The 14,587-nt window shown below is 39.4% G+C and overlaps 1 protein-coding gene across 1 annotated transcript in view; it reads left to right on the top strand.

The window, feature by feature from the left end:
• Positions 1–14,587, top strand: part of LOC136876972 (intraflagellar transport protein 81 homolog) — a 142,758-nt gene that overhangs the window by 74,898 nt on the left and 53,273 nt on the right. The gene's annotated exons all lie outside the window — the stretch shown is intronic.

Raw genomic sequence — 14,587 nt, 5'->3', positions numbered from 1 at the left:
CAAACAATTACGGGGCAATACTATGCAAACCTCCTAGACCAATTACAGGAAAAGATACGCGAAACAAGGCCTGGTTTGGCAAGGAAAAAGATCATCTTTCATCAGGACAACGCTCCGCCGCACACAAGTGTTATTGCCGTGGCAAAACTTCATGAACTGGGGTACGAATTGTTGCCACATCCACCTTATTCACCTGATTTGGCACCATCAGACTTTCATCTATTCCCCAAGCTGAAAATTTTCCTCGGTGGACGGAGATTTTCTACAAGGGAAGAACTGACAGCCGAATTGGAGAGGTATTTTGCAGGCCTGGAGGAATCTCATTTTCAAGATGGGATCAAGGCATTGGAACATCGCTGGACCAAATGCATTAGTCTACAGGGAGACTATGTTGAAAAATAAAAGCAGTTCCACCAAGGTAAGATAATTCTAGTACATTCCAAGAACTTTTCAAAGCACCTACGTAACGTGGATTTAAAAGAACAACAAGTTAAAAATAAAATAGTCTTGAAGTACTGTTTATCGCACTTCTTTAAACTTGACGTAGAATCATAGTAGAAATAATTCAATAAAAACTTCAGTCTAGTGAGGTGGAAACGAACAATAAGTCCTTTGAGATGTTACCAAGGACAACGTTCCCAGTTCAATGTGGACCTGTAATAATGTAATAAACTAACACTTCACTGAAGAGGCAAGATATAAAATTACGTCTTATAATGTAATCATTTTTACGTGATTCACCTCAAAAGATCGCTGTCCATGTGAAGCGCAATGAAACACAGCAAGCAGTGTTGTGATAATAATCAAGTGTCCAAGGTCCAAAGTGTCCAATCCCGACCAACCTTGGACACTCCGCATTGTATGCCCTCGGCCTAACAAGGGTTCACACATGTTGAGCACAACGTTTGTACTTGCTAGCAGACTTGGATCTGTTATATCATCACCTACATAAATTTTGAAAGACAGACAGTAGCCAGAACTTGATTCACAAATTTTGTAAATTTTTATTCCAAACCTAGAAGGTTTAGACCTATTACACTGCACATCTGAAAGGCAGCCTCTGAATTTCATTAGACTTTCATCTAGAGCAATGTCTTGTGAAGGTAAATATAATTCTGAAAATTTGGAGCAGAAATGTTGTATTATAGGCCTAATCTTTCATAGTTTGTCACTACTATCGACTTGTTCATTGTCAACAAAATGTAAAAATCGTGAAATTATAATAAATCTTTCCCTGCTCATGGTTTCACAAAAAATAGGACTGTTTATACACCTGTTTTTACTCCAGTATAACTGCATTCTTGACTTTCACACTTGTGACATTAGTATAACTAACGAAAAATATGCCCTAATTTCGTCAGGTGTAGTCTCAAACCATTTGTCATCGTCTTTCAACTTTTTTCTGTCAGGATTTCTCAACTGTTTTGCTGCATATGAATTTGTCTCAACAGATATTTTGTCAAACAAATGGTTCATGTATTCACAAAAAACTGAGAGATGGTGACTTGTACACGCGACCTGCGAGAGTGTTGCTGTGATAAATGGGTTATAATTACATATTTACAGATAGAATCAGCGCTTCAGACGTGAGTAGTGTTGTCAAGACATTTTCTTTTTACCCAAGTGAAGGTGAGGTGAGATTCGTTATGCTTCATAGTGAAAAACTACTCAACGTATCTGCATTCAAGTGAGCTAGAACTCAACTACGGAAATAGGAAATTGGACGAAGACTTCAGCCCATCGCACAGTTCGACAGAAAGCTACATTTTATTAGCGCAACACTTAGACACTTTATTGGACACTCTATGTTAATTTATCCGATAATGCCTGATAGTGCCTGAAGATAAATTCTCAGGATCAGTGAACATTAAGTTATGCCGTTATTAGTTATTTAAATGTGACAGTAGATGTTCCGTAATAAACATATCTTCATCGTGCGTATTACCGGGTGTAATTATTTACGAATGAATTATGAATCAGTGTTCACAAGATTAAAAATTAATCGTGTTCAAGGTGAATTGTAGTTTTGAGGTAGGCATAGTGATTGGAATAGCATTACCTTATGCATCACGTGTAGTGTAGTAGGTAAGGTATTTACACATATCACTCACACAGGTGAGGAATATACTCCTGTATGTACTGTGGTGAGACTTTCACACGCACACAGGGGATGAACGTCTGGCAGATGCGCTAAATGAATCATGAATCAGTGTTCACAAGATTTTAATTAATCCTGTTCAAGGTGAATTGTAGATTTGAGGTAGGCATAGTGGTTGGAGTAGTATTACCTTATGCATCACGTATAGTAAGGTATTTACACATATCACTCACACAGGAGAGGAAATATATTCATGCATGTACTGTGGTGAGACTTTCACACACACACAGGGGATGAACGTTTGGCAGATGCGCTAAACGAGGATACGCATTCAGAACCGAAAGACAAATTTATGTAGTTAGTTAGAGAACATGTTGGTACGTGGGTACGAACGGTGAATTATGTTATAGGAATCTAATTCAAGAAGACAAAACCGACGAGCGTTCGCAATTGACAGGCAAAATAGTGCTAACATCTGACATCCAGCAGACACATCATGCCAACCAACAACTACCAAACAGATGAAGAATGCTTTACCTGTACAAAAGCGATCACTACTGACGAAATTACGGTGGAATGCGACCGCTGCAACTCACACGTACACAAAGACTGCTCAACCCTAACACAAGGAGAGTATGACATTCTGAAAAGGAGAAACCGGAAACTCATGTGGTTCTGCACCGCCTGTAAGCGTGCTGCCCAGGTAAAAGAACACGGCTGCATAAACCTGATCGAAGATCTCCAAAAGAGGCTCGACGATTTGAGGGAATACTTGACCCAGCAAATGGAAACTGAGCTAGAAAAGCGAATCAGTAATGCCGTCAGGGCTGAGCTGGAAAACACGATGGGGGCCCACCGCCTATACCAAAAAGAACCAAATGAACCAGAAGTAACCAAAAAGGGAAGGGAAGGAAATGGAACCAACACCCAAATCAACCATGGAAGAGTCACAACTGCAGTCACAAGGCAAAACGAAGCGGAGAAGGAGACAATGCAACAAACCATGCCAGAAGACAAAGTGGTGCGCCACCAGATGCACCAGATGGAGGATATGAACAACAACGGCCAGGAGGACAACGGACACAACAATGCGAATAGTGCAAAAGAAATAAATGACATCTCGCCAGCGGAACAGATAATAATGAACTCGTTCGTAACAGCAGCCAAAATGAGCACGAATGGAGAGAAAGGGAATGGCGATCGCGATAACGCCTGGAAGAATGGTGGGAAAAGAAGAATGCAGAAAATGGACGAAGATAGTCTTGTACACAAAACCTCAGACAACAGCGGGACAGACAAGTATAATACTCAGATGACATGGAGGCCTAGACCAACACCTCCACAAAGGAGTAATATGCAAATCCGCCGTCCTAACGAAGCTCAAGCAGAAACACCGCCGAGAAAGGAATATGAGTTGGTGCAGGTAAAAACTCCAGACCTGGAATATGCCAATTTTCCGGAGCAAGTTGCCAGCAAATCAAGTAGAAAGCAAACTAGACAGCAATATGCAATTATAAGCACAGGTCCAAGAGTTGAAGAATTGCAAGCGGCAAAGAAGAAAGCTTGGCTCTTTATGGGGCGTTTGAGCCCGCACACAACCTCCGATGTCATAAAGAAATACCTAGAAAACAGAGGAATCAAAGACGACGTTACGTGTGAAGAAATAATAACCAATTACGACACGAAAGCTTTCAAAGTGGGGATTCCATTTGATCTAATGGACAGGGTATATGAAGAGGAATTCTGGCCGAAAGGGATTACTATCAAACGTTTTCAATTTCGATCCTTTCGCCCCATACGAGACAATGGACGCTCCTCCGAACAATTCGGAAAATAAAATAGTTGAAAGAAGGAACCAAAACTTAAAAGACGCTTCAAGAAGTCTAAGAATCATGATGTGGAATATAGAAGGGCTAAAAGGTGCAATGAATATGAGCCCGGAAAACTTTCTATTAGGGTACGATATAGCAATTTTATTGGAAACATTCATCACTGACGACTGGCAACACCCAGACTTCTATGGTTTTCATCTTACAGCTAGACAGGGAGAAAAAGGAAGACCTTCTGGGGGGATAACTATCCTCATAAAACCACACCTAACCCCAATATTATCAAAAAGGCAACAGAACCATACCCTACTACTGGAAATAGGCGGCCTGGTAATTATAGCCGCTTACTTCCAACCGAACATAACAGCGATCGACATAATGGACGAGCTAGGCCAAATGATCACTCAGACAAAGCAAGATAAACCAATAATTATAGCAGGTGACCTTAACTGCAGACTGGACATTCCGAATTACAAAGCAAAGCTAGTCCTCGAGAAACTGGAAGAAGAAGGCTTCATCCTGCTAAACAACCCCACTATCCCTACATACATCTCACATAATGGAAAGAGCACAATAGATATTGCACTTACGAAAGGACCAATAACAGGCATCATGACTACAATATGGACAACAAACCAAGCCGTGATTAGGAAACACTTACCAATTGAAATACGTATCCAAGGGGAGTGGGAAAAACTACAGAAAAAGACAATTCACCCCCTTTCAAGGAAAATAGATGTTGAGAAAGTTAAAGATATGCTAGATTCAACTACACATCTAGACACATTAATAGATAATTCAAGATTGGATGATGCAACAGGAATAATAGAAGAAATCCTACAAAAGGCCGCCATTCCACGGGCCACAAGAAGAACAAAGATATGGTTTGATAGTGAGTGCTATAGGCTGAGGAGGGAGACCCTAGATAAATTGCAACAGTTAAGGCAGAACTTGAATAATCAAAGTCTAACATACATATACAATGAGAAGAGGAAACTCTACAAAAGAACACTGAAAGAAAAGAAACGCGCCTACTTAGAATCGGAGAGCAAGAAGCTAGCAGAGGAAGCCAAGAAAAATCCGTTCATAGCCATACACCCAAAGAAACAACAACAGACGCACTACATAGATATGGAAATCTGGGAATCACACTTTAGTAAGATTCTCAACATCGAAGGTCCAGCGCACCCCAGAAATGATCTACATACCACTACTCCACATATACATTTAGACTGGGTACCCCTGACCATAGAGGAAACTAGAACCGCTATAGACAGCACCAAAAACAAGAAAGCCGCAGGTCCGGACGGGATCTATAATGAATATGTAAAAGACACTGCACACCTGCTAGCCCCTATATGGACAAAATTATATAACAAATGTATAGAAACTGCTTCCATTCCCGACCAGTGGAGAAAGTCAATTGTAAAAGTTCTATATAAAGGCAAAGGAGACCCAAGAGATCCCAATAAGTACAGAGGCATAGCACTGGAAAACTGCCCCTTCAAAATATTCACCAAAATTATAACAGGAAAAATAAATGAGGAAATAAATGAGCATCTGCCAGAGAACCAATTTGGTTTTAGGAAGGGACGATCTACCCTAAACGCTATTGAACTCCTGCTAAACCAAATCTGGGATGCCTTAGAAGACAACGGAAAATATTACACCATCTTCATAGATTTTACTAAAGCTTTTGACCTGATAAACAGGAAGCTAGTGATAGACAAGCTTAAGGAGATGCTAGGCACGAACAACATATGGACCTATCTCATCACGTCAATACTGCAATGGAACGAAGTACGAGTTTCAGATAACCTCACTCTATCAGATCCAATAGCTCAATCAAACGGGGTCCTACAGGGTGACCCACTGAGTCCTTTGCTGTTTATAGTTGCAACCGCAGATATCCTAAGAATTACCCAAAAGGAGGGAGTATTTTCTTGCGCGTATGCTGATGATATTGTAATTGGCTCAAGAGACATAACAAAATTACAGGAAACTGTAAATGACGTCCAAAACTGGTGCTCCGAAAACAAGCTGTCCATAAACATCTCAAAAACAGACACCATGGTGTTCAGAAAAGGAGGGAGAGTACCCGCCTCAGCAGAGACCTTCATTCAGGATAAAAAATTAAAGATAGTATCGGACTTCAAATATTTAGGCATCACCCTGCAATCGAGCGCATATTGTTTCACAAAACATGTCACAGAAAAGGCAACTCAAGCAATGATGGCAATGCATGAAATAAAAGACATTAGATCACTTAGTCTGGAGACAGCAATGTTGCTATTCAGAGTAAAAATTCTTCCAATAATGACTTATGGCATTGAAATTATCTGGACACATTTAACAACGAGGAACTTATCAACCTTGGAAAAGGTGAAAGCGAACTATATAAAGAAGGTGATAGGTGTATCAAAAACGACACGATCTAGACTTGTATATCTCCTCGCAAGGGAATCATTTCTCATAGAAGATCTCAGGACAAGTATGCCACTACCGAACACCGGTGCATCAAAGAAACTGCTAGCAAATCTGACTGAGAAGAGAGAAGAAGTCCAACCAGACTTCTATGGCACAGGGGCAATGATAGATCGCTCGTGGACAAAAGCAAATTTTGAATTAAGACATGTCATTACAAGATTAGCAGTTCACGGTTTTCATCACCTACTCTGCAAATCAAAACACTTCCATGACCCAAGTATAGACTGTGAGTGTAAACTATGTGGAAAAACGTGTGAACAGTACCACATTGAATTCTGTACAAGAAGAACAATGTCTATAAGTGATTATGCAAATATGTAACCCATCAATGTAATCCTATATTCTCTGTTATGGCTATTTGGCTGCATTAAATATATTAATTAAAAAACTGAGAGTTCAAACTTTTTCAATAAGTTTTCACTAACCCCACTGTATTCACTAAACTTATGTACAACAGGTTTATTTTCACTTTTTGTCCAGTTCCAGTCAGTCAAGTTAGTCTGTGCCGAGGTACGAGCTCGTTTCGGAAGACTTGGCATACCGTCGTTATTTGCATCACTTTCCCTGTCATCAGAACTATTGTACGCATCCCTAGTACTCGAACTAAGGACTTCAGGGTCTATTTCGTCGTCACAAACATCACTGCCTTCAATATGATTCTCTAAAACACTATCTATTAGCTTCCGTATTCCTTCTTCATCATCACCAGCACATCTGCTTGACACAATGATGGCAACTGACAAGAGCGAACTAATATGAAAAAAGGATTCTCTTATCTCTTATTCCGGAAGTGTGTGAGAACCTGGTGAAAGGGAAAAAACCGAAGCCACATGTGTAAACTTCAGCTCAGAATGCATACAAGTGGCATCTGTGGGTTAGTGACTGAACTACATGGATTGATGTACTGCTGTGCATCGCCGCGAGCAGAGCTCGTCATTTGATTCATATGCCACGAATAACTATGACGAGCTAGGATCGTCAAATGATGTGATTGGGTTAAGAGGAAGTAGGTACAATCTTGGATAGTCCCACTGAGCAAAATGAGAGTAACCTCATAATGGTCAGTATTGGCAGAAAGAACAGGCCATGATGCAGTCTGTCCTAATACAACAACTATTGTGGAGAGTATCTATAGATAGAGGTACCTGTTTTTTGCAAAACGCAAAATCACAAAATTTTACAAATTTTGCTCAAAAACTTGAAACTATTTACGTTTAAGCAAAATAATTTACGAAATTATTTGGAATTGCATCATTTGAAGTTTACGACGGAGATTCGAGGCGAGTTGTGGCAATAAAATCAGATAATTGAATCCACAGTCGACTTTATACGCTTTCGAAGCTGAGATATAGTATATTGATTATCGCTAAATTAGCTTCCTGTGAAGCGAGAAATTTATCGTACTCATAATTACGTGTAATGTGACGGTGTATTTCCTCTTGCCTGATGAAAATCGCTGCTGATCGGTGCGTTTAATTTCTTATTTTGTGCTCAGTTTATTAAAATGGTTGTGACAGTTTTTTATCAAGAAAAAGAATTTGCATCGGAAGGATTTTACGTGTTTGACACAACTAGAAAGATACTGATGTGCATATACTGCAATGTGCAAATTGAGTGGCAGAGAAAGGACACGTGCTTGAAACATAATGACAGAGTTTCATGTAAGAAGAACAAGGAAAAGGCACTAACGACGACACGGATCAGAAGACAAGCTAGTCTCACAGACACTAGTTCAGCGGCAGAACGAGTGAAATACGATTAAGGCTCATACCAGGTTTGTGCAATACTATACATTTTTTCTGAAGAAGAGATGTGGGGTTATGTTTTTCTAATAACTTCGTGCAGTTGTGCTAGTTTTCTCGTTTAATGACATTTAGGTCTAGATAATGCATGCTGGATCCCTCATTTACTTACAATTAATCATTTAATTAATTCAAATGATGTTAAATAGCCCTCTAATATTAGGCCTATTTATTTTTTTAAGGTGCTGGAGACTTGCCCACAACTGGAAGACTGAGGAAAGGTTCTGTACCTCGAATCATCAAAGAGGAGGAGGAAAGATTAAAAGAAGCTCTTGAAAATGAGAGAGTGATGAAACGACCGACAAGGAAGGGCAATGTGTATTTATGGTTCTGATAAAAGTGCTTAGTTGTGGTGATAGTACAGTTCAGAAGTTATTTGTAGAGGGAATGAAAGTTATTGCAAATGCTAATGCTTCAGAATGTTCACAAGCAATTATGAGTGTAATTCACAAACTTGAAATTCGGTACCAGAATGTAGTTTCTGTAACTTCAGATTCAGCGCGTTACATGGGCAAGTGTATAAATGTAGTTAGGGTTCTATTTTCAGAAGGGTTGGTACACACACAGCGCTGGGCTCATAAACTGAATTTGGTGGGCAGTGTGTGGGCCATGGAACTTAATGCTTTGAACCAATGTATTGTACAGGCAAAACACATCTTCCTTAATACACGAAAGAGAAAGCATGCATACATTCAATTCTTGAAACGAAAATATGAAGATGAACCCACTAAAGCTAAACTCTTCCCTATTCCTGTGGTCACCAGGTGGAACTCATGGTTTAAGAGTGTTGAGTACCTTGGAGAATATCTTCATGATCTAGTAGTCTTTGTTGAAACTGTTGAAGATGAGAGTGTTGCTGTGAACTATTTTAAAGCCTTGACCCCAAATGAAGTAACAAAAATTCATTACATAGCTATTTTTCTTGTTGAGCATTGCTCAAAATATTGTAACTTGCTGCTCACATTAGAGAGTTCCAACATGCCATAAATTCCTGTACTTATATCTAAGCTTAGTAACCTTTCAGAGGGTTTTAAATTACTAGAGGATGCAATTTTTTTTTTTTTTTTTGAGACAACCTCAGATGAACTTTCCAATCTACCAAAATAAATGCAGATGGATTTAACATCTTTGTTTCAATCTGAAGGTAGAGCAAGCCTGAAAAAGCTGAACCAATTAATACAGTTTAACACAGGAAAGTTCATCATTTCTTCTCTCTGTAAACATTTTGATCCAAGAAGCATAATGGAAGGTGATTTAGAAAATGATGAACTCTCGTCTAATAAAGCAAATTCCCACCATACGAGAACTTTCAACGTTAGAATACCTTGAACCATACACAGTGTTTAGGGATCTAGTTACTAGTTCATGTAGAGCAGGTAGAGATATTGATGCGATTGCCATTCTTCTTTCCCTGAAACCAGAATATGAGCATTTTGTAGAAGCTGCAGTGAAGGCCTTATGGATCCCAGTCAGTAATGTTGATAGTGAGAGGACATTCTCAACGTATTGTAATGTGTGACAGGAGAATAGCTCTGACTCCCAGTAATATGGAACTCATGGTATCCCTATCTTTTTCAGACTGATATGTAAATTGTATACTTAGGCTAGGTCCTATTTGTTTAGAGTGACAGCTGATACAATTTTTTCAAACTTCTATGCTTTGATACAATTAGTATTACTGTATGTGTTTTAAGCAGAAGCATAACTCATGTATTTATATACAGTGGACCCTTCATTCTTCGTGTTTGGATAGAGCACGGAAAAAAAACTTACAACACGGGAAAACGGAAAATCCGGGAATGAATGAACCATCAATAATTTGACTAAACATCACAAAAAAGAAATATGTATACTTATAATCTTACAAACATCCCTAAACCAAACCAAACTACAGTCCCAATGGGCCTTCTGCCTACCAAGCGACTGCTGCTTGGTCCGAAGGCCTGCAGATTACGTGGTGACGAATCCTCTCGGCCGTTATTCCTGGCTCTTGAGACCGGGGTCACCATCTCACCATTAAATAACTCCTCAATTAAAGGTAATTGTGGAATGAGTGAACCTGGAACCAGCCCTCATATCCAGGTAAAAATGCCTGACCTGGTCGGGAATCGAAACCGGGCCTTCCGCGTGAAAGGCAGGCGAGTTCGACCGCGGGGCCAGCTTCAAACATTAATTACCGGCACGCAACATAAAATTCTCGGAACTTTATATTCAGTTTTACCGGGGAAACTTCGTCAGTTTCCTCTGAAAACTTCTTTCAGTTCAACAACTTTGATCAGTCAAACTGTTCTAAAAACCGATAACCCAGCCAAACAACAATCGACCACAAGTAGTTTTTAATTCTCTAATCTAATAAAATAAAGCACATTGGATACAAAAGAGCCCATGATGACAAAATCCCTTTTTTTTTTTTTTTAAATCTTCCATCGTAATTTGTTCATCGGTATACTGTTCATAGTTTACTGAAATCTTGTACCGCGTAAATTAGGCCTACATCAACTTTTAAAGGTTATATTGAACTCGAGAATATGGTTTTGTATGTAAGTATAGATTCTCAAGTTTTGGAATGCATTATATTCAATTCTGCCCGTCACTAATCACAATCAAATTGGAAAGAAAAAAAAATATAAAAATTTCTGAAATTACGATAATTCGCAACCTTGAGCTCAGCTGGACAGCGTGCTCACTGTACTAGTCGGTACGAGTGCGAAATGATAAAGTTTTTAAATGTAATGTGTGCAGATAAAATGACTGCTGGTTTTATTTTTTACACAAAAACGTGAAATTTCCAGTCTTATATTAGGACCAAAACAGTAATAGGCAATCCCAAAACCTCCCATGGCTTTATGTGTGTAAGGTGCAACATCTGTTTGGTCTCGATAACATAATCGTATACGATAACATTAAAATACTATATTTCTGTTACTTAAGTATAAGCAGTTTTGATTCCTGCCTGAAAACCCAGTGACTATACAGTGCCCTGAGGGAAGTGCCGAAAACCTGTTCGGCAATGCACTCAAAAAGAGCTAATTAAATAAACATCTAACCCTGGACATAATGTAGACGTTTTGCAAGTACGAACATTTGACGAAACTCGCTCCGTCTTCAAGTAGAGCTGTCGAAATGTGCTCTGTCTCTTTCCAATTGTTGTGGACACTCTCTGCTTTATGATTTTCGATTTTCTAAACAATACCACCTGAATGCGAAGCTTATGCAAGTTCACCGCCGATTGCTTTTCCGGTATAGTACTTCCTCAAATTACCACAATGACGGGACTTTAACATCAAGATTCGTAAGTAGCTGTCCTTTCGTAAGATACAGTTTCTCGTAAAACATGTGATCGACGTTTTAGCGTTGATGGGACTGACATTTCTGGACGGTTGATACGGGAGATAGTTTCTTCGAGGAACGGATAATGCAGGATTTTTACACCGTGATTTAATTAGGATGCTCGCGGGACCACGTAATTTAAACAAATAATACAGGAAAACGTAGTTTCCAGGAACGTATAATCGAGGTTCTACTGTGCTTATGCAAAAATACAACGTTGTTATACTGCAAATATGCTGTGTGTGTGTCCAACCCTTGACCCGTTTCCTTACGGGGTCGAGTATGAGGTGAGATGAATCTGTCGTGGCGGGTTTTTATAACCGGATGCCCTTCCTGACGTCAACCTCATCACAGGAGTTAATGAGATGAACTGAATGATGTGATATATGATAGTAGGGAGAGGGTGAAACCCGGTGCCGGCACATAGCCTATTCCTATCGAATAGCACCAAGGGGTCTGCTCAAGGCTTTAACGTCCCCATTTGATGGACGAATCACCATCAACAGCGTCATATGCCCTCACTCCATATGAGCACTGCGGAGAGGTGTGGAATTTAATCCAGGCTTTTGGCACGCAATCTAGTGATTAGAAATTGTATACCACCACCTCCCCTACCCTGCCGTCCAACATTCTGATGGTGAAAATTTTTTCAACCAACGGGACTCGAACTGGCTAACCTCGGTGTCAGACCGTTTAGACTTCAGCGCCTTAATGAAAAGTGAAAATAAAATTTAGCAAAATTATTGATGAAATAAAATAAAAGTAGCTAAAGATATACCAAAATAACTGTTAAAAATTGACAAAATTGGGCCAAAATGTTCAACACAAACAGGTGCCTCTATCTATAGATAACAGTAAATTTATGTCCTCGACCCAAAGGTGATGCAGCTTTTATCAGGCACACCCCCATTGGAGGTGAGCTGCATGTATCATTTTAACCACATATCAGCCCTCCTGCCAGACCTGGCAATACCAGGAATTGAACCCAGGCCCCTGAGGACAGCAGCTAATAATGCTAATCCCTACACTATGGAAGTATAGATAACAGTAAACACAGCTTTGAGTAATAGTGCCAAAATGGCAAAAGCCTTGCAAGAATTAGCTTGATTGAAATTTTAGTATAGGTTCATTACAATGACTGCTGTTAGGAACTCTCTAGTACCACACATGAATGTGACATCATTCAACTATTCCTTTCTGCCAGCGATAACTCCTTTAACAGACCCAGTCAGCAAAATAATCATAAAGGAAAAGCTGTTATGAGGCGTAGGTCTGTTACCCAGAAGTAACAGGCCAAAAAACATTGCTATCAGTATAACAATCACAGTTTAGACCAGTGCGAATGTATGAGGGAAAATGCAAAATGTCTCTGTGGGTAATAATGATTAGCAAGAAGTGGAATGAACTATCAACAGATGTCAGGAGATTTCCAGTTCCACTCAGCAAAATAATGGTAAATTGGTTAGAAGCAGGCCAGTAAATTCTGTAAAATGAGGTGATCAGGTGGTGTAAATCTGATAATTGACATGTTTTTCAATAATCATAAGTGAAATTGAATCAAGATGTAACAAAAATAATACTGTACAGTGTGTTCACAGTTGTGATTAGTGGTATTCTGTAAGAAAGAGGTGAGTTTTTGGACAAATTTCTCTACATCGGACTGTTTTCAGACTGACTGCTGTGTGAGAGTGAAAGCTGGGTGGACTTGGGTTTTCATATTCATACATTGGAAGTAACATACATGAAAATAGTGACAATGATAGTTGGTACGAACTGGTTGGAGCAATGCCAAAAAAGTGTTCAAAATTAGTAGATGAAGGCTAACTTGAGATTGAAGCTATGCATATAACCTGGCTGTGGTGGTGCGATCATGTAAGATGGATGGAGGAGGATGTTACCTAGGAGAATGATGGACTTGTCCATAGAGGGTAAGAGAAGCTTAAGGAGACAATGATAGTTTGACTTAGTTTTCAATGATTTAAAGATAAGAGGTGTAGAACTAAGTGAGGCCATGGAACTACTTGTAAGTATAAGATTGTGGAAGCAGCGTGAAAGTGTAAAACCACCTTTAACTTTTCTCTAAACTTGAGCGGAAACATTTTACCAGCAATGATGATGATGATGATGATGATGATGATGATGATGATGATGATGATGATTCACTGACAAGGAAATGACTGAACAAACAGGAATTTAAGATAAGTTTAAAACTACATTACAAAGAAATAAAACATCCCAAGATGAAGGAAAATGTAGAAGTGTTACCATGCAACAGTTGTATTAAAAACCTTTTTTCAGAATGGATGTAAATTAATCAACATATTTGCTTTACAACTTTGAAAGAATATGTGGATCCAGCCAATAACAACCACATTTCCATGTAAAATATTAAACTCCAAAGATTAAAAGGAAGGATAGAAAAATCCTGCACCCAAAATAAATTAAAGTTACATTGTTAAGTTAAAGAAGGAAGCTTACCCTGTGAATCAGGAAGGCCCCCAGTGAAGTGGAGCAACTCTGGATCATGTCCAATCTACACCAGTCCCAAGGAGAAAGTCATACTTGCTAAGCCGCGTCCTCAGGAGGAGCGCACAACACTTGCATGGCAAAAACAAACAGATCAACGCTAATAACCAATGAGAGTGCAGGATTTTTAACCCACGATCTTTAACCAATGATATTTAAGCTTACTATTTGCAATGATGTGAAATTTTCTTTCCAGAAGAATCCATAGATCGCTTCACTGGAAGTTTGGCGCTGGCGCGCGCGCGCGCGTGTGTGTGTGCTACAATGTGTTTCAAAAGGAACTTCACTCTTGCACCGTATGTAGAAACAAATAAGTTGCACTTTAAATAATGGCACATACACCTCACAGAGCTATATCTGCTGGTTGCACCTTCTTTGACTGAGTGACTTGGCTGTGTAGTTAGGGTCATGTAGCTGTGAGCTTGCATTTGGGAGATGGTGGATTCAAATCCCACTGTTGGCAGCACTGAGGATAGTTTTCTGTGGTTTCCTGTTTTCACATCAGGCAAATGCTG

The sequence above is a fragment of the Anabrus simplex genome, chromosome 7, assembly GCF_040414725.1.
Source record: "Anabrus simplex isolate iqAnaSimp1 chromosome 7, ASM4041472v1, whole genome shotgun sequence".
NCBI classification, from domain to species: Eukaryota; Metazoa; Arthropoda; class Insecta; order Orthoptera; family Tettigoniidae; genus Anabrus; species Anabrus simplex.
This window is presented reverse-complemented; position numbering and strand designations above follow the sequence as displayed.